At 38.2% G+C, this 19,052-nt stretch overlaps 1 protein-coding gene across 2 annotated transcripts in view; it reads left to right on the plus strand.

The window, feature by feature from the left end:
* FHOD3 (formin homology 2 domain containing 3) overlaps window positions 1-19,052 on the plus strand; it is a 377,016-nt gene that overhangs the window by 116,695 nt on the left and 241,269 nt on the right. The window lies entirely within an intron of this gene.

Below are 19,052 nucleotides of genomic sequence, written 5' to 3' on the forward strand. Positions count from 1 at the left end.
TGCCTCCTCTGGACACATTTCATTTTTGTTCTTGTGGAGTCTTCCTGTGTTTGACCTTTCTTCACATTTTCTCTACACTTAAAAATCACGGATATTAATTTTTGTAAGTAATAGATTTCTATGTGTAGATTAAGCCTGAAGTACCACACAAATCAGAAATTCTAGCTAAAACTGAAGGAACTGGTGTGTGTTGTACCACCACAAGCTCCAAAAAGCATCTCCTCATTGAATGAGAAACATTGAATTTTACTGCCTTTGGAAATCCCCCAAAGCACAGTTAGCCTGGCTAATTATTTATGTATTGATATTTAAGTGCTGTAAGCAAGTGTAGTCACATGCTCAATCTTTACCAAAATCTGAATCCTGCTTGCTACCCTAGGCATTAAAAAAAAAAGAAAATCAAAACATGATTCATTAACTCCGGTATATGGGAAAAAAAAGTTTTTTGACTAAAGAACTAGAGAATAAGATGCAGCTTAAACAGAGACCACCAACTGCACAGAGCGAAGATTTCTTTTGCAGGAATAGCAAAATTATAAAATAATATTATCTATATTATAAAAATAATATATAATAATAACAAAGTTGTAGGAAGCCATCAAAATGTGCTTTAAAGCTATACAGATGTACAGGTTGGTGTGAAAAAGACAAGTAACATCAATTATGTCTTTAGGCCATCAGAAATTTTACTGAATTGAAGAATTGAATGAATTTCTCAGAAAGAGATACTAAAATTGATGCCATAATGAGATATATTATGAGAGCTGCAAAATAAGGACTTTACTAAAGACAGTCTTTGAAATATTGTGGCATGTTTTCATCTTTTGTTCCGTATTTAACACAGTTCTTTGAAATTCTGGATTTTTTCCCTTTTTGTTATGGGCTGATAAGATCATCTTTCTTGCTCACAGATTTACGTAGATGTACATAGTATTCTTAGATCACCATTCTGCTGCTTAGACATCATGCTTACGGTTTGGGAAAAAGAAACCAAAACCAGTAAAATATGAGTAGCTGGCAAATTCCAGTAGAAACGATATTTGCATTAAAGCTTTTCAGCTGAGAAGAAGATAGAGTTTGTGTCCCATTAGGGAATCTCATTTTGTTTGTGTGGTTAAGTTCAGTATATATTATGCAAAGTTTTTGGAGATTACTTTTTATATTGCGAAAGGATTCACTGGTGTCGTGTTTTATGTGGTTTATTCTGTATGAGGTATTTCATTCCTGGGTATTCTCATCATGACTATGTGCAATATGCTGCTATCTTGTTTAAAAATCAGAAGCAACCAACCAATTCCCTTAAAAAATATCAAACCAGCATTCCTACTGACACAGGCATTTAAATTTCTTTTACTCTAAAATACCTATAATTTATACATGATCCTAACGAAATGTGTGTGCAGGCACATATATACATGAGTAGACCGTACCCTCCGTAATTGCATATACATGTACATGGAAGCACGTGTATTCATAGCTCATGAAGCAATTGCACTCAGGTGAATCCAGTATATGAATTATGTTACAGTAGCAGCCACTCTGTTTTTGTCTGATTTCTGGAGCTGTTTGTTAGGTATCTCTCTAGAATCTGTCACTTGGTAAGTGAAACTATCATTATTTATAACCCAAACATACACCCTTGCCTTTGTGGTCTTTTGGCATATGTTACTTGGAAGATGGAACTTGTAGATAGGAGATGGCTCAAATAAAACCATTTCTGTAACACATTTTAAATCTTAACCTTACATTGTTTTCAGAGCTTGGTAAGTGTTGAATTTATCATCTTTTATTAATGAGTAGGAGCCCAAAAATGAGTATTCGTGTATTTTAGAGCATTGTTGTGTACTTTGCAATGTAAAAATCTAACGCCTCTCTGGAAAGTTAGTATTAATAAAACTTCCCAGAGTGGAGGACTATTTGGCTAGAAGTAAAATGTATTTGTAGATCAAATGGGATATGAGCTATGCGTAATTTTTCTGTCTTCCTCCAGCCAGTCTCTCTTTCTGAGTCCCTTACTTTTGTGTCACTAAATTCTTAACTTTGATTTTTTGTATGCAGTGCTCTCATGATCCTGCTAAGGATTCAGTGGAAGTAACTCATAAAACTTGCATGTCAAATATTTATTTATACCATGTTTATGTGTAGTGAGTGAGTTCATAAAGGGAGCTATATTTGATCATCTGACTCTTATGGGAGTCAGAAGATTTCCAGCAGTGTAAAATGCTACGAGCTGAAACATCAACATGTAGTGCTGCAGAACAGAGATGCAAAAGTGGGACACTGGCCTCGGTGGTGTTATGGAAAAGACCTTGGCAAGAATGCAACCTTAATTACTAATTAAAGGAACATTAAGTTCTTTCATTGTCGTCCTATAACATAATGGTGGGGAGGGGGTTGATGATGATTAAGGTGCAATGTGTAATCTCTGGAGCTAATGTCTTTTTTAAACATATGAAAATATCCAGGATGATAATCATTACATGCTTAGGAAAGGGATTTAGTTTTTATCTCTTTGGACTGATATATGTAACTTGTAAGATAGCGTTTCAGAATTGGAGAAAGAATTACATATTGCTTGTTTCCAGGAGAACCAAATACATAAAAGACAAGTAGCATGCTCTTGAGACTTGCATTTTGTGCATTGACTGAATTGTCTTCTTGAAGTCTGGTACTGGGGCCAAAATTGGGATGTTTGATTTTTGTATCTTAGATGGCTGAAGATATCCTGCAGATTCTTTCAGGTGGAGAAAAAGAAGCTTCATTTTGCAGTAGGCTTTGTTTCAATGGCTTCAGTGTGACAATTCACTTGATTTTTTGCACTTATTTACTAGCCTGAATAAAATAACTCTGTATATGACCATTAATTTTTGCTCTGGTGCTTGGTCCCAGACTGGGGGAACAAGGGGACTGAGCTTGGCTTATTCCTATCCTAAGAGTCACCAAAATAAATTTGACTAAAAAGTTAAAATTCAAACCAGTAATACGCTGAATCACTGGAGACACAGCTTTTTTCACAGATGAATGGTACATCTGGGTTATTCAGATTTCTTTATCCAGCAACAGTTATGTTTCCTTAAATGACCTGAGAAAGACCTTACAAATCTGTTCTGGAGGAGAGGGTTAGTAGTAAAATGCTTATGTGCAAAACCCACAAACCAACCAACAAAAAAATTCAACCAACCAAAACAACTTGTGTGATTTAGTCCCATTCAGTGAATTTTCTGCGATGTTTGAAGGCAGAGTTAGAGCTGTCAAGTTTGATTTCATCAAACCAAATTTTGCTTTTTCCGGTAGGACCCATTAAAGAAGATAGTGAATTTGCAGTAAAACAGCTCTAAATAGCTGACTTAGGAATTTCAGAAGATTAAGCTAGTTAAATTGAAGAACTCGGAGCCTTTCCGGTTAGCATATCATTTAAGAAATTCCTATTTATTTTATAGTATTATGATTTACTTTGATAGTATATTTGTTAATTTGTTTTGAACACTAGAAAGGACTCTAGTGCACTTCAGTGTTTTGAAATAATTCACTATACATTTGTTTGCTAAGATAATGATTAGATACCTAGCTGAAAAGAGAAGCCTCAGCTTTGTTCAGGAATTAAAAAAAATATTAGAAAGTCTTTTTTTTTTTTTTTTTTTGTCACTTAGTATTTTCTAAAAAAATCTAAAAGCCCTAAAAAAGAGCCACAAATTTCTTAGACATTTACTGGTAGTTATCACAAAATGGGGAAGGTCTTCTTGTATCATGACTGCCCTTTGTATTTGATGTTGATGCTTATTGGCATAGACCCCAGATACTGACTGAAACTCTGCATGTGAAACCAAATAATTACTCCTGATAGGGATAATATATCAGCATTAGGACACTGATAGTGGTAATTTTCCATGTCATTTAGATAGTAGATAACAGCACCACAGTGACTATAAATGACTAGCTTAAGTCATGAAATGAGACCACATGTGTGTTTTCCCAGTTAGGTATGTGAGAATTGCATTTAATTTTTATTTATGCAGGCGTGTAATGTAGACAATGATTTCAGATAATGGATTTAGCAAGACAGGAGGGGAAGAATGTTTTTTTTCCAGCTCAATGATGAGACACCCTTCATTTTCCTTCAGTTTTTCAGAGCATGTGGAGAGAAGAGGAAAACTGTATAGGTCCCAGAGATATGTCCCAGAGTAAGATAATAGTGCATACTCTCTTCTTAATCTGTAGTGAATTTCCAGACATCCTAATATTCATTGGATGCTTTCTCTTCTTATGCTCCATATAGATCTGAATTGGAGGGGAGGGGGAAGGAAATGCCTGACTTTGCTTTGTGCTTTAGCTAAGCTTTTGGACATACTAATATACCAAAGGCATGGGATTAGAGCTCTCCCCTGCCTGTGAATCCTCCTCATTTGCCTGTAAATCTGTGTCTGGTTACTGTTCATGAAGATATAGTAAACCATTATCTGTCATAATCCAATTTCTTATCTGTTGGAGATCAAGATGTGCCTCAGGATGCTGGCTGACTATCCCACATCTGTCTGTGATGGAGGTCCTACAGCTGTCTCTTGAGCAGTTGGGCTGTACAGCTGTCAAGCACTAGTGCCTCCACTCTGATTTAGTATGGCAATTCTTGTCTTCCTCAGTTTTAGTTTTGACTTCTATTGCGAATTGATTTTCACCTTTTTTCTGAAGTGATGAGCAAAATCATGTATAAAATAATCATCATGCTTTCCTTACTGTAGCCAGATGTACTTACTTAATGAAAACAATGAGCCAGACATTATGAATTTGTTAACAAAATAGAAAATAGGTCTTTCACCATACAAATTACCTACTTGCCATTTGCTTTGAGCATGGAAGCTAAATATTTTGAATGCCTTTTGCTCCCTGTTAAATTATTTGTTTTGCTGATAGTCACTGATTTTTTGCTGTGAATTTGAATGAGTTTATATGAAGAGAATGGTAAAAAGCACATGATATAAGTTGGAATAGAGCCATGAATATATGTTATTAATAGGATTTTTACCTTCATACCACTTTTTGATGATTTTTTCTTCTAAAGTTTGGCTGGTCAGGCTTTAGCAGTGCAGTCTGAAAGTCTGTCCTAGTTTGATGAAAAACAGAATATCCTGTAAGATGTACAAAAATTGCAGTGAAAGAAGGAATGTGGAGAAAAAAGCAGATTCAAACAATTCTTTCAGCCACCCACACTGTCACAGCAAAGCTTCTGATGGGAAAGATGTTCTGGATTGAATGTAGTTTTGCTCAGACCGTGGAAAAAAACATATAGGTTATATTTTAAGGGCTGCATAGATGCCTGTGGGCCCAATAGTGATTACCTTACCTGTGCAGAGTGGTTCCTTTCTTCCCCTTAAATTACTGGAACTGCTTCAGCAGTGCAGCACACCTGAATGCATTCATGGGTATTAAAGTATAATTTTGGCTGCAGAGGTGGTTTTTGGCAGACATGCTGCTTTTTGAACAATTAGGGGAGAGACGTGTAAAAATGGTGTGCTTAGTCCAAGCCACCCAAAAGTGTTGTTAGAACCGAAGCAGAGACTAGCAGTCAAATTAGACCGTATGATCCCTCCTTACACATCTTTTGGCTGCTGGAAATGTAGTCTGTCACCATAAATCCTGTTTTATATAAAGATAGTAAGTAGGACTCATTGCAGCTTTTTGGCTGTTTATGTTGTGCTGCTGGCTATCAATACGTGACAAGGCAATATTAATCTTGTCTCTCTGGGAGCCAGAAGAAGCAGACTGCACATGGGCATCCAAAGGCTGCAGAGGAAGCACAAAAATACACACACTGGAAAAGGTGGAAAGGTCAAGTTTAGCATTCAATCCCTGCTCATGACTAACTTAAAATATTACCCTTCAGCTGCAAAAAGACTGGATTTCAGCAGCAAATTTGACCAGACGGACCACACAATGAAGTCATCAGTGCTGAGACCCACCAGCTTGAAAAAACAACAACCCCTGGTGTTAAGACAAATGCTTTGAAGAGTGGATGATATTAATCAGGTGGTGCTACTGGTTTGGAGTTCTTAGTCATTCTGTATGAATAAAAATGCTGATAAAGGACACAGTAACAGTGCAGAGCCAAGGCAGTTTTGTAACACAAGAAGCCACAGATCTGAAATCTACTTAGGGAGAATTGGTTAGGGTCCATTTCAAAATTCCTTAAGCCAAACGCATCTGTGGGCTAACTCCTTTGAAGTCACTGGGGTTACACAAGGAATTAATTTGGCCCTTCGGCTCTGTACATTAGCAGTGATCCTGCTCACCGTGTTGGAGGTTTACTGTTTCAGTGTGGTTTCCTCAGAGGAACTTCTAAGACAACCCATTGTGTTCTCACTGTGGGCAGCCCTCATCTTCTCCACCCTTTCTTCCCATCTGTTTCTTACTTTCTATAGCAGTTGAACAGTATTTTAATTTTTTAGTTATCACGTACTATAAAAATACCTCCTTTTTTGTATCAAATATTTGCTTACAGCTGTATTTGGTAACCTGAAACCAATTTCTAATATGCCAGGACTGGATATGGCCTTGGTTCACTGAGAGAAGTTAAAATTCAGTGTGCCTGGATGTGCTTGAACTGCAGGCACAGCTGAATCCTGGTAATGTGGGGTTGGATCCAGAATTGCATCAGTGTAATAGAAATGCAGTGTTTGTCTCTGTCCTCCTCCTCCCAGCAAGCAGTATTTGTCCAGCTACGTGGTGAGCTAGAGCAGAGAACCAAGTTGATTGAAAATTAATCCAGAAAATCCACATTCAGCTAAACCTATTACCTGCCCCATAGCAGAAGATGTGAGAGCAGAAGTGGATGGCTCAGAATTGGCTAGAGGTGACTGATTGTGCTAAGTCCCACTTTGGAGATCTATATCCCTTAAGCAGCATTTGACTAATAGATGTCCAGAGTACACGTCTGTGCCCACGGATCTGTGCACAGCACTGAGCCCTGCCAGGGCTCTCCAGCTGCACAAATGTACCAGAGCCCATGTCCCCTCTGAAGTGTTGGCAGAGCTCGAGCCTAGCACCCTTCTCCCTGGGAGGTGGGTGGGATGTCTGTGATGAGTAAGTGTCTTTAATCATCTACAGGATTTTTCTCTTTGTGAAGAAGAGAAATGTGAACTGGAAAGAGTATAGTACCAGTATCTAGCATTTCTATTCAAATCCTCCTAGAGATTCAAAAGATGCAAAATATGTATCAGCATAATTTTTCCTCTGCTGAATTGTTGCATACAGCCACAGGGGAAAAATAAAAAGTTTTTTGTTGGTGTATTTTGAAAATGAGGACAAGCATTTATAAATACTGGCTTACATAATTTTTCATCTTTTTCTCTCTAACTCTTTCTCTTCCCTTCTTCTGTTTTGTGGAGAAGGTTGTCACTCAGTGCCCAGGTCAATGAGTCTGACATCCCTCTGCTGAGGGACTGCTTTTGTAAAACTAGACCTAAAGTCTGGCCTGTAAATTATTCCCATATTTAATATGACAGGCTGGGGGTTGGGTTGTCTGAGAGTACGATAATATGATACTTTGAGGAGCTGAAATATCCGCGGCATTGCAAGTTAAATGTTGGAGGTTTGTTGTTTTGTTGCAGTTTTTTTTTCTTGTAGCAGAACATTTTAAAATATTACAGACTGCTACACAAATATTATTTCTCAAAATATGTTTTGTTGTGTTACACTTGCTTCTGAAAAAGGATACTTTGCATTACAGTCTTGCTGCTGTGTGAGACTGCCCCTGAGAAGTCTGTGTGTTTTCCCTTGAAGGAAATATGACCAGGTTTTTCAGGACAGCAAGCAATGATGCTTGAAAATGTAACTTCTCTTCTTAACAAACAAGCAGATAACAACTTTGCATAGCATAATGAGACAGGGAATTATGGAATGAAAGTCCACTCTTGAATCAAAAAGTTCATAGTAAAAATTTTAATATCTTATTTCAGTTATAAATTTGATTTCAATCTTGTTTTCACTGGACTATGGCAAGTGGATACCTGCTTTGAATTTTTTTTAAAGATATTTTAATGTGTATCATTCAAATAAAATCAGTGAAAGAAATGCGAAGCTGAAAAAGTGAAGTCTGTCAGGCCTTTCTGGAACAAATAACATAACCCATTCCTGTTATTGAATCAATAGATCCCTTTTTTTCCATTTCTTATTTCCCTCCAGAAGAAATTGGTTGGGCTCGATCACTGGTTGATGTGGATGTATTGATAGCAGGAAGGCATGCTTTCGCTTGCATACTGTAGCACAGTGGAACAAAAAAAGAGACAACCTGGTTTGTGAGTGTTGAAGGGACCAGGCAGTATGATTAGGAGTTGGACAGTTTTAGGTTGCTTTCACAGTGACAGTCTGAATTTTCCCACAATGAACTTTCTCCTCAGTCCCTGAGGCCTTTCATGGAAGAAGTCACTTGCTGCCCTGCCTGACAGCAGCTGGCACACTGCAGGCCATCTCCTCTGTAGGACAGCCCTAGTCCCATGCCTGGAAAGGGTGACCTTCTGGCTTGCTGTCCTTAAATTGCAGTTTAATGCATGCATCTGCAGCCTAGATTTTCACGTTCTAATCTTCCAGCTTCACAGTATATGTGATATGCTTGACGCAAAGCTGAAAAACATTTTCAACCCCACTGTTGCCCAATCATTACTGCTCAGTGATTGCTTTCAGCATTTTTACCAAATTGTGGAGGATAGCAGGTAGTTGACTCTTCCAAGTTTAAAATTCAGATAATGTGTTTTTTTTTAAAGCAGAGAACACTTCTAGGATGTCTAAATAGTATGGCAGATGTTACTAGAGTATTTTGAAAGTACAGAACAGCCACTAAAAGATGAGATAAAATGCCTGTTTTCCAGGTTGTCTCAGCATAATAGCTCAGTTGTCACAGTTGACAAATGGCTTCTTGCAGCACCTGGCTCTTGGAGCTCATTCTTCCAGTACTGCTCAGGGCCTGGACCACATGGATGGCTTCTCAAAGGAGCTGAGCTGGCTCTGGTTCAGTGACTGCTGCCCACTGGATTTGGAGCACTTGAAACCACAGCCATTGTTGACTGTACCAGCACTTGCTGAGGTTTCAGTGTGTCTCAGGGTCAAAAATTTATATACATGCCAAGGCATGGGCTCTGCAGACTTTGCTTTTCAGGTAGGAGCTGGTGTCCCCCCATTCATACATAAACTATGCAGACACTAGCATTCCTTGCATTGTATCAGGCATTAGTGCACTCTGTCTTACAGCTCCGGGATAAATACATACCCCAGATTCAAGTTGCAGCAGGTATTAAAAAAATCAAGTAAGGTCCCAGAAATCATAATTATTAAGCCCATTTTCACATAGTCTTTAAAAGATCATATGAAAGTTAAATCGAAGACTCCCATCCTCAGGTTTTTTTTAATAAGAAAAGACAAAGGGGAGTGAAAATTAGTCTTACATTGCCATCTTTGATTTTAGTGTTCCTGGTGTAGTTTGTCAAGTTTTGTGTGGAAATTACACTAAGTTGTTTTCTTTTGCATCCATGTTCTGCAGAGTATTTTTTAATTTATATTTTATTAGACAAATGATGGAAGGAACTTGTATGTAAAATAAACATACATATATTAGTATAACTTCCACCAGAGCAGAGTAACGGTGAAGAGAAAATCATTGTTATTACCTCAGATAGACAGGCATAGAAGTGTAATTTAGTGGAACTGATGTATGCAAACCTGTGGGTATTGGACTGAGACTCAGTGGACCTGGATTAACATTCATGAAATACTTTCCTCACTGGGTCTCATTTCAGACCGTACAGGAACAATGTCTTTGCCTGAGAAGTGTTTTAATATATGCTGCTTTCTTTCCTGGGTAACAATTATTTTTCTTTTTCACCAGTCAAAATTTTTACTTGAGAAAACAGAAGCAGTCAAAGCAATAACAGTTGAATTAACAAATGATTACTTACTTTTCCATAGAAACCAAAGTTGGAGATGCCCAGGGGGATGCAACCTTTGTACACTCCCTGACAGGACACCTTGTCAGTGTATGAAACTCCATTAGCAGAATTGCAAGGTTAAATCCAGTTTTCAAAATCTTATTTATATATGGTGTCTTGATGCAAAAGCATCTTCAAATGTGGAGTGTTCTATTTTTCTGAAATCACCCTTTGTTCATGAAACATTTAGAAATTGATTTAGCAAAGCATTTTGCCCATATCCTGCTGTCACCTTAGATGTCTCTTTTGCAACTATGTGCTAGATTGAAATCTTCGACTAAGCTTTGGTTGTAACCAAAAAGCAATAGCTTCTTATCTTTTCTGGAAATGACATTCTGTTCTCTAGCTTATTATGTAGTTTTTTTGAGAAGTTGTTAATCTTTCTGTGCTCTTTTTATTTTTTCTCCACACTTGCACATTGGCTTTTCCTGGTCCCAGTCTCAAGTTCAGCTGCTGACGCACAATCCCTGCCTTCTTCAGTGAGAGTTTTTCAAACCCAAACAGAGTGTTAAACATTAAAAGCTCTTTGTTTCTTTGCTGTTGTTTTTTACAGGGTTTTTACAGTCATTTTCTTACTGTAGAACTGAGAAACTTTTTCTTATAATTTATTTTTATGCTTTAATAAAATTTTAAACTGTCTGACACAAGCCAAATCTTGAAGAAGGATGGTAAGAAATGTCTTTTAAGAGGGCAGTATTTTCAAAAGTGTGCTATAGCATAGTATGCTCTATGGTATGTTGATATATTATAGCATGCTATAGCATGGTATATTTCCTCTAGTTGTGAAAACCTAATGCTAGTACAGAGTAAATGGCATAGTAACCCGTGTAGCAATTAAAAACAGGAGAAAACATGTTTAAGTAATCAGCTGATTTTGCAACCCTGTACACTAGAATGACCAGGTTTTGTATTCAGTAGATAATTTGATTAAATTATCATTCCTAAATAATTCTAGCTGGGTGGTTCAGGTCTTGTTTTGGTGATTTAAGCATGTTCTCTAAATGAAGATGACATTTAAGATGCAGCTAAATCTTGTGACATGTTTTAATAATTTTTTTCAAGTTCCTGTTATCATTAGGCTTATCTACTGAAAGATTAAATTTCAGAAAATTTAATTTTCTGTCATGATGAGATAAAACCTTGTGCAACTTTAACTTACCTGTATGGGAGACAATTCCACCCCAGCTGGGGTCTTAAGAAAAAGTTTATTTTTGCAAATTCTGAGTGCAGCTTGTCCCTCCTAAATAAGATCTTTTTTTCTTTTCCATATGTTACTGCTTTTCCCCCCACTTTTATTTTCTTCCTCTCCTCACTAGAAATTGAAATTCCTCCTGAGGGTTGTTGCCACAGTAATTTTGAAGTAATTTCAGTCAAGGTGGCTTTTGCCCCTGCCAAAATCTTCTAACAAAAGTCAGTGTTTTAATTTCTATGCCTTCAGAAGCCCTTATACATATTGTCAGTAGGTATCCACCATCTTCCATGGTCTTTTTGGAGCCTGCTCCAAACCATGGCCAAATTGGTCAAATTTGTCCCTGTACTAAAAAAGTAAACAAGAAAACAAACAAACAAAAAGCCAACCCAAAACTCCTTTGATGTAAAGACAAATGTTAGAAAGACAGAAATAATTCTGATGTTCCGAGATGTTCCCATCTCAGTTGCCTTCTATCCTTCCCATATGGCAACAAATGCATGGAATGCAGGCACATTAAGCATGAGAACTGAGTGCCAAGCAGATGCTCCTGTGAGAGACAGCTCCAGTGCTGCCAACTGCTCCTCAATTTCTTTGGTGATTGAAGCAATGGGCTCTGGTGCAGTTTCTCTTTCCTCACCCTTTGGCATTTACGTGCTTTCATGTTGTCAGCTCGCTGAGGATCCCTGCTGCAAATAGTGTGCTGCCCTACCCTGTGTAGGAGGGAAATAAGGAAGGAGTGAGTAGGAGGCTAGGCTTGGTAGGTTGGGTTCATCCCCACTCAGCCCCACAGTGAGCTGATCTGTCAGATGGATGCTGGTGTGGGGTCGGGACCCAAGGACATGCCAGCTTCCCCTGCCTCTGTGTCACTGCATCCACTGTAGCTGTTTTCATCTGGCGCTGGTTTTGTCTCAAGAGGAAAGGAGATGCTTGCAAGAAAGGCTTTCTAGGATTATGACAGAAAATCACTCAGTTCCTTTCACATCAGGCTGAAAAAAGTAGGAGCCTGAAGTATCTTTTAGTTTTCTGAAAATGAATGTGTTTCACAGGTCTTACAGACCCCCTTCCTCCAGAAAATACTCTCGCTGAGCGTTTGCAGAAGCCAATGCCTTGGCCCTAATTAACTGGACCCAGTCCACAGTCTTCACATCATGTGGGTATATTAAATGTTTATATGCATCTGTGAAAACTCCCCATAATAATTCCTTGTTCTATCCATCATCTGAAGTATTTCAGACAGAACAAATAATAAATGAAGCTGAGGAACCAGTACTGACTAACGAGATAAGGATTAGATTGCCTCTGCTTGGTGATGAGTGAATTACAATTCACAGAATGGTGTGGCTGGCTAGATGGTGAAAAATGAAATTGCTGCTAAGTGAAGAAAAAAAACCTTTAAAAGACTCTTGTAATCAGTGACCAAACAACTTTCATGTGTAAAGACTTTCTCTTATTATCATGCTGCAAAATGAGATCTATGTAAATATCTGTATTTGGCCAGAATGAGTTTAGAGAAGAAAAACTCACTCAGTAGGGCAGAAAATAAGTTCAATGAACTTTCAGATGATAGTTTTTGTTTTCCATTACCTTCCAGCACAGTTGGTCCTCTCAAAACTGAATCTCACTCCTGCTTTGGTGGCTCTCACACATAAATGTGTGCATTTTGAACATTGACCTCAAATTGGTTAATTACCTATGTTGCTCTCTAGTCTCTTTTAAATTTAAGTGGTAATCTGTTACATTTAAGATATATCAGTATGACATAAACCTTAGAGCTGCATGCATTTTCTTTACTTGGCCACATTCATACAAGGTTCTATATTTTTTGTTGCTAAAGTATTGAAGGTTTTTGAAGACTGAGTTAAAGTGGGAGGTTGAATATTTTCAGCCTCACAGAAGGTGGAGGTTTCTCTTTATTTGGAAAAAAAAAATAGTGGCCATAAACAGATACTTTGCTTTTTTTTACATTTTATTTGCAAGGTCACAGAAAGTTCTAGGTTGTGTTCCCATTTTGCCTCAGAGGAAGGTGTGGGCAACTCATACTTTAAAAAAGTTTACACGTTTCTCTCTTGGGTACCTAAATGCCCCTTAGCTGTGTGTGTCTCAGCCATGACTATGCCAGACATCCCAATGCATTCTTTTTTGGTTTTAACTTTTTTTTTTTTTTTCCCCTGTGGGGGAAGAGGATCAGGAGGAGGTATTCAACACAAGGATTTCTGTTTTCAAAAATAGAACTAAGGTGACTATGAGAGGAACTGAAAAAAAAATCACTCACTATGATTGTGGAATGTGCTCACTGCATTCTGTATAACTTTAGCTTACAAGGTCCTTTGTATCTATATGCTTTCTTGAAAATTTCTGTATGTTGGGGTGGAGATCAGAAAGAAACAAAACTGTTCTCTGGAGAAACACTTGTTAAATCCTGAATAAAATGAGCCTATAATTTTGTGGTGCCTCTGTTCACACTTTGACAATTCCAGGTGCGAAAGTGGTGGCCAGCTGAAATGATGGCTCCAGTGTAGGTCTGAGTGCAGACTTCCCCAAGGTGCAGCCTGCGTGAGTCAGGTCCAGAGCCCAGTGTCAGGCACCATGACATTTTCTGCGCCTTTTAAAAATTTCCTTTCTGTAGCAAGCACTCAGAAACTTCTTGGAAGATAAATGAACTGTGATGGTGAAGGGAAGCTAAATGCTTTCCAGGATTTAAGAAGAGATATAGTATTTCAGATTTAAACGACACTTTCTGAGAGAGAAAAAGTGTGTGTTTTGAAAGGTTGTTTACTAAAAGACATCATGTGTGTTGGTGCTATATTGTCTAAAGAGCAGTTAGAAGGTTTTTGTTTAATTTGCAGAGGAAACCAGCAGTGTTTTAATGTGGAACTCTGCAGAGGCAGAGTTTGCAGTATACAGCCTAGAGTGATAGGTCAACAGAGGTTATTTGAAGGATGGGAACAACCAGATAGATCAATTAAAAATGTTTGCTAACTCTGTAATATTGAGTGACAGGGTGGAAAAATCCCATTGGCCCTCATTTGAAAAGCACCACTTAAAAAGTCTGCTCGCTATCTGGTGGTGGTGGTAAAACCCATGCCCTTGGAATTGCATCCCTCAATGTCCTCAGGCTTTTCTCTGTGATCTGTGACTGCTGCACTCCTGACTACGATGATGTCCTTCTGATGCTTTGCCAACTTGCTAAATTCTTTGCTTCCTGTGATTTGCAAAGGAACCTGAGTTCTGAAATTGTGCTGATGTAGTGTTTTTTCTCAAAATTTACTGCAAGAGCACAGCAGGCCAAACAGGACAGCATCCAGGTTACCTTGTGCTGCTTCCAAAAGCAGTGCTGTTAGAAAAGCTGAGGAAAGCAATCTCTGTGAACTGGAAAAGGACAGTGGGAATGTGAAAAAATTGATTAAATCCAAAAATAAGAATATATTGCAATAATTTTCTTTGTTTATTTTTAGCAGACATGGTAGCACACGGTCTTTATGCTCAAAGCAGCAGCAAAATAGACAGTGACCCTTAAGCTGAATGATTTCTTTCTGGCTTTCTTTGCTTCCTTCAAAGGCAAAGCATCTGACAAAATAGGTAACCAAAACTGAGGGTTGACACCTGTTCTACCTAAATCACCATCTCCCTTTTCTCAAATCTGCTTCCTGCCCCATCCCACCCTCCTGATACCTACTTGCTTGCATTCAAGTAGATGATGATGCATCTCATTTCTTTGTGTGAGCTGTTGATGGACTCTGTGGCTGGTGCTTGGGTACTGATTTAGGCAAATTAAGTGTTTCTCATTGTTTTAGCAGAAGAAGCTTTAATCATCTGGCTGACTTTCATTTAGAAGTCCTTAATTCAATCATCAGGAATTTTGCTGTCAGAAAAATCAAGTCTGGCTGACCATGGCAAAACAGAAGTCTGATTCTGTCAGATCTCTTTGGGAAAACAGAAAGGAGGACAGCAAGCACTGTTTGCCTCAGTGAATTGCCGATTCATTGGAAGGATGAAAAGGGATATACTGGATTCATTAAACTGGCTGAATTAACTATTTTTCCTTTTCCTAGTACTTTAAAAAGTATTGTTTAAAACGATCATGTTCATTTAAAAAGTGTGGTAGTATTAATGTGTGCAGATAAAATATGATACATACAACAAATTATTTTCTGTAGTACGAGGGACCTGAGAGCATAAAAGTGACACTAGAACTGTTAGATCATGTTTATTTGAAATTTCACAATAGGATTCTTTTGTTTCTACTTAACATTTTATATCATTGAATGTTTGAGGGTTGTTTTTTTTTAATTGTTAACTTCAAAAAATTAGAAGAAGCTAGCTAACAAAGACAGGACAAAAAATTAATAAACCAAAACCACTGAAGTTGAATATGCATTGTGTGAGAGAGGTTCACTGATAAATCAGAATAAAAGACTGTGAATGCAAGCAGATTGTTACTGCAAATAGTAATATGCAACATATGTCTGTGGTTAACAGAATGGCTTAGATGCCATGGGAGGTTGTGGAAAATGTTTACTCTGAAGAAGGCAGTCATTGCTAGTATGAACATAAAATTTCTGACCATATCAGAAACTTTCTAAATGCTGAACTTAGAAACCCATGATAATACTTGGGAGAATTCACTTTTAAGTCTGGTCTAAAATGGATAAGGATGATTTTTCATTTCCCACATGACATTCTTATCTCCAAATTGGAGAGACATAGATTTGAAGGGTGGATTACATAGTTCATAAGGACTCGGCTGGATGGACACAGCTGGACAGTTGTAGTCAGTGGCTCTATGTCCAGGCTGAGGCCAGTGCTAGTGATGAGTGTTGTCCCTCAGGGCTCTGTCTTGAGACCATTGTTCTTCAGTATCATTATCAATGATGCAGACATAGGGATCAAGTGCACTGTCAACAAGATTGCAGATGGCAGGAAACTGAGTGGGGCAATTGGCACAACACAAGGATGGCATGCCATCCAGAGAGACCTGGACAAACATGAGAAATGGGCCTACAAGAATCTCATGAGGTTCAGCAAGTCTTAAGGTAAGGTGCTGAACCTGGGTCAGGGTAATCCCAGACATGAGCACAGACTGGGGGAAGAACTCATTGACAGTCGTTCCCTATGAAGAAGGACTTGGGTGTTCTTGTGGATGCAGAGCTGGACATGACCCAGCAATGTGCACCGGTAGGCCAGAAAGCCAAGAGTATTCTGGGCTCCATCCAAAGCAGTGTGGCCAGCAGGGTGAGGGAGGGGATTCTACCCCTCTGCTTTGCCCCACCTGCAGTGATGCATCCAGCTCTGGGGTCCCAGCACAGAAAGGACACTGACCTGTTGGAGCAAGTGCAGAGGAAGGACACCAACATGGTCAGAGGGCTGGAGCACCTCTCCTGTGAAGACAGGCTGACAGAGCTGGAGTTCAGCCTGAAGAAGAGAAGGCTCTGGGGAGGCCACATTGAAGCCTCCAGTCCCTAAAGGGAGCTTATAAAAAAGAAGCAGAGTGAGTTTTTACGCAGGCAGATAATGGTGAAGCAGAAGGGAATGGTTTTAAACTAGAAGAGGTAAGGTTAAGATTGCATGTTAGGATGAAATTCTTTAGTAGGAGGGTGGTGGGTGAGGCACTAGAACAGGTTGCTCAGAGAAGTTGTGGATGCCCCATCCCTGGAAGTGTTGAAGGGCAGGTTGAATGGCATTCTGGTCTTGTGGAAGGTGTCCCTGCCCATGGTGGAGGGATTGGAACTGGATTGGAACTTTACAGTTCCATCGTATGATTCCATTATTCCATTATTTAGCTGGAAATCTTCTAACTTGATGAGCCATCTCGTGATACTCTGTGATTGTTTTATGATTTGACCTCCTAAGTGTAGCAATCCTTTCTTAGCTTTTATTGTATGTTTTTCAGACAAAAGATGATGGCACATTTCACATCATGGGGAACTTTGTGTGTTCATGGCCATGAAAAATCATCTTCCTATTCTTGACTGTTTTTTGCTCCTACTACAGAGATAATGGAAACTGAATCTGTTTATTTTGAGATGCATTCTCCAATCATTCATTGGAAATATAAAATCATTTTAATCATTAGAAGGTTTTGAGACTTTTTTTGCAAGCAGCTGCTGAACAGATGGTAGAATATTAATATATTTTAGCATACAGTTGTCTTCCCTGGGTTTTTGTTGTTCAGCACTTTTGAAGTACTTTTGTTTCAAGGATTGATATTGACTTCCAGTCGGACAACTTTTGGAGTGCTAGTGTTTGTTAAATGATGCACTAATTGTTTTCTTATAAGCTTTTTGTTCATGTGACTTAACCCGTTTTTAAAAGAGAAAATATACTGGGTTTAATGCTTTAGATGTAGTAAGCATGAAGCCTCAAAAGTGTCTTACCAGATCAGTAGTTTGCATTGTAGTATCATAGGAAAAAGATTTAAAAATCACTCTTAATAATCAACTCATTGCAAGATACAGTCCTGTGTTCAGGAAAATGGATGCCTCATTGTGTCCTGCTGACAAAGGGCAGGCAGAGAAGTTTGAAGATGTGGTTTTGGTGTTTTGTGAGCAACAAATATTTTGTTGCATATGACAGCATTCTGACAGCATTCTTACTGTGCAGCAGCTTTCTTAAATGAGTTGGAAAACTTCAAAGCCATTGCAACTCCAGTAGAATAACATCTGCATTTAACCATGCCTCTCTGCGTAAGCCCAGTCTGGGATGATGATGTCTGTCCATGGCTCAGAAAAGCTGTGTTTTGGGATCTCCATTACTGTCTGAACTGCATCTGGTTCCAAATAGTTCAGTGTTTTTGCTGGAGAATGAGAAATCATGGTGGAAACCACAGAGCTGGTTGGGATACAAGAAGTAGGATGTGTCAAGTTTTGGAATTTAGTTTCCTCTGAGTCAGTCTTTTGAGGTTAATAAGCATTCATGCTGCTTTCTGTGGGATAGCTTTCTAATCCTTCCTTCTGTACTGTTTGTTAACCACAAGGAAACATTGCCTGGAAATAAAGGGAAAAAGGAATTTTATTATTAGATAATTGTAGACTTAGGATACAACTAAGGATACAATAAGTGGTTATGTTGATACTATTTTCATAATTGATAGATTATTTTTTCATTATTAATTTATTTATCTAAGAATGATACAAAGTAGTCTGGGTTTTTTATTATTAGACTGTGGTGTAATTTTCACAAATGTTTCAAATTCAGAGATTTGCACTTATATGGGCATAAAATGTATAAATTCGTAAAGATGAGTACAGAATATTGTTATATTAGATGAATGATTTAACCACGTTAAAAAAAGTATTATTTATGTTTGTCAGAAGAGACTGTTTAAGTGTTGTTCTGAGTGGTAATCTAGGAATTGGAGAGACCTATTTCTTTTTTTTTAAACATGGCTTTAAAAAGCCAACATTGCAGAAAACAAATTAAAATCAAGGACAATTTTAACATCAAAACTAGTTTTCATCTTTTGATAATTTGACATTGGCAGAATAAAAGTGCTTTCAGAAAGGATGATGGCCTTTTTTGCTTCTAAAATTGCTCTCACTGAACTTCTCTGGTTTTGGCTTTATGATAAGTTTGCTGATCATCAGAATCTGTTACAGGACAGCTGCCACACTGCTTCTTTGATTAGATTTATGTTAGTGTATTACATTAGGAAGAGGAGAAAACTAAAAGTCATTGCAAGGTCTTTCAAAGACAAATTCAGGAAGCAAGGTGCAGTTTTGCACCTTAAATGCCCATGAAGAAGAAAAGCTATACAGATTAAGACTTCCTGAAAGAGAGGACACTTGAGAAGTTGCAGAAGGTATGGCTAAGTCTGATGTATGGGCAGTAGGATTAGATTTATAGACCACAAGGAACCGGTAATAGATGTTCATGTTTAAGTTGCAATTTGA

The sequence above is a fragment of the Molothrus ater genome, chromosome 1 (genome assembly GCF_012460135.2).
Source record: "Molothrus ater isolate BHLD 08-10-18 breed brown headed cowbird chromosome 1, BPBGC_Mater_1.1, whole genome shotgun sequence".
In the NCBI taxonomy this organism is placed as follows: domain Eukaryota; kingdom Metazoa; phylum Chordata; class Aves; order Passeriformes; family Icteridae; genus Molothrus; species Molothrus ater.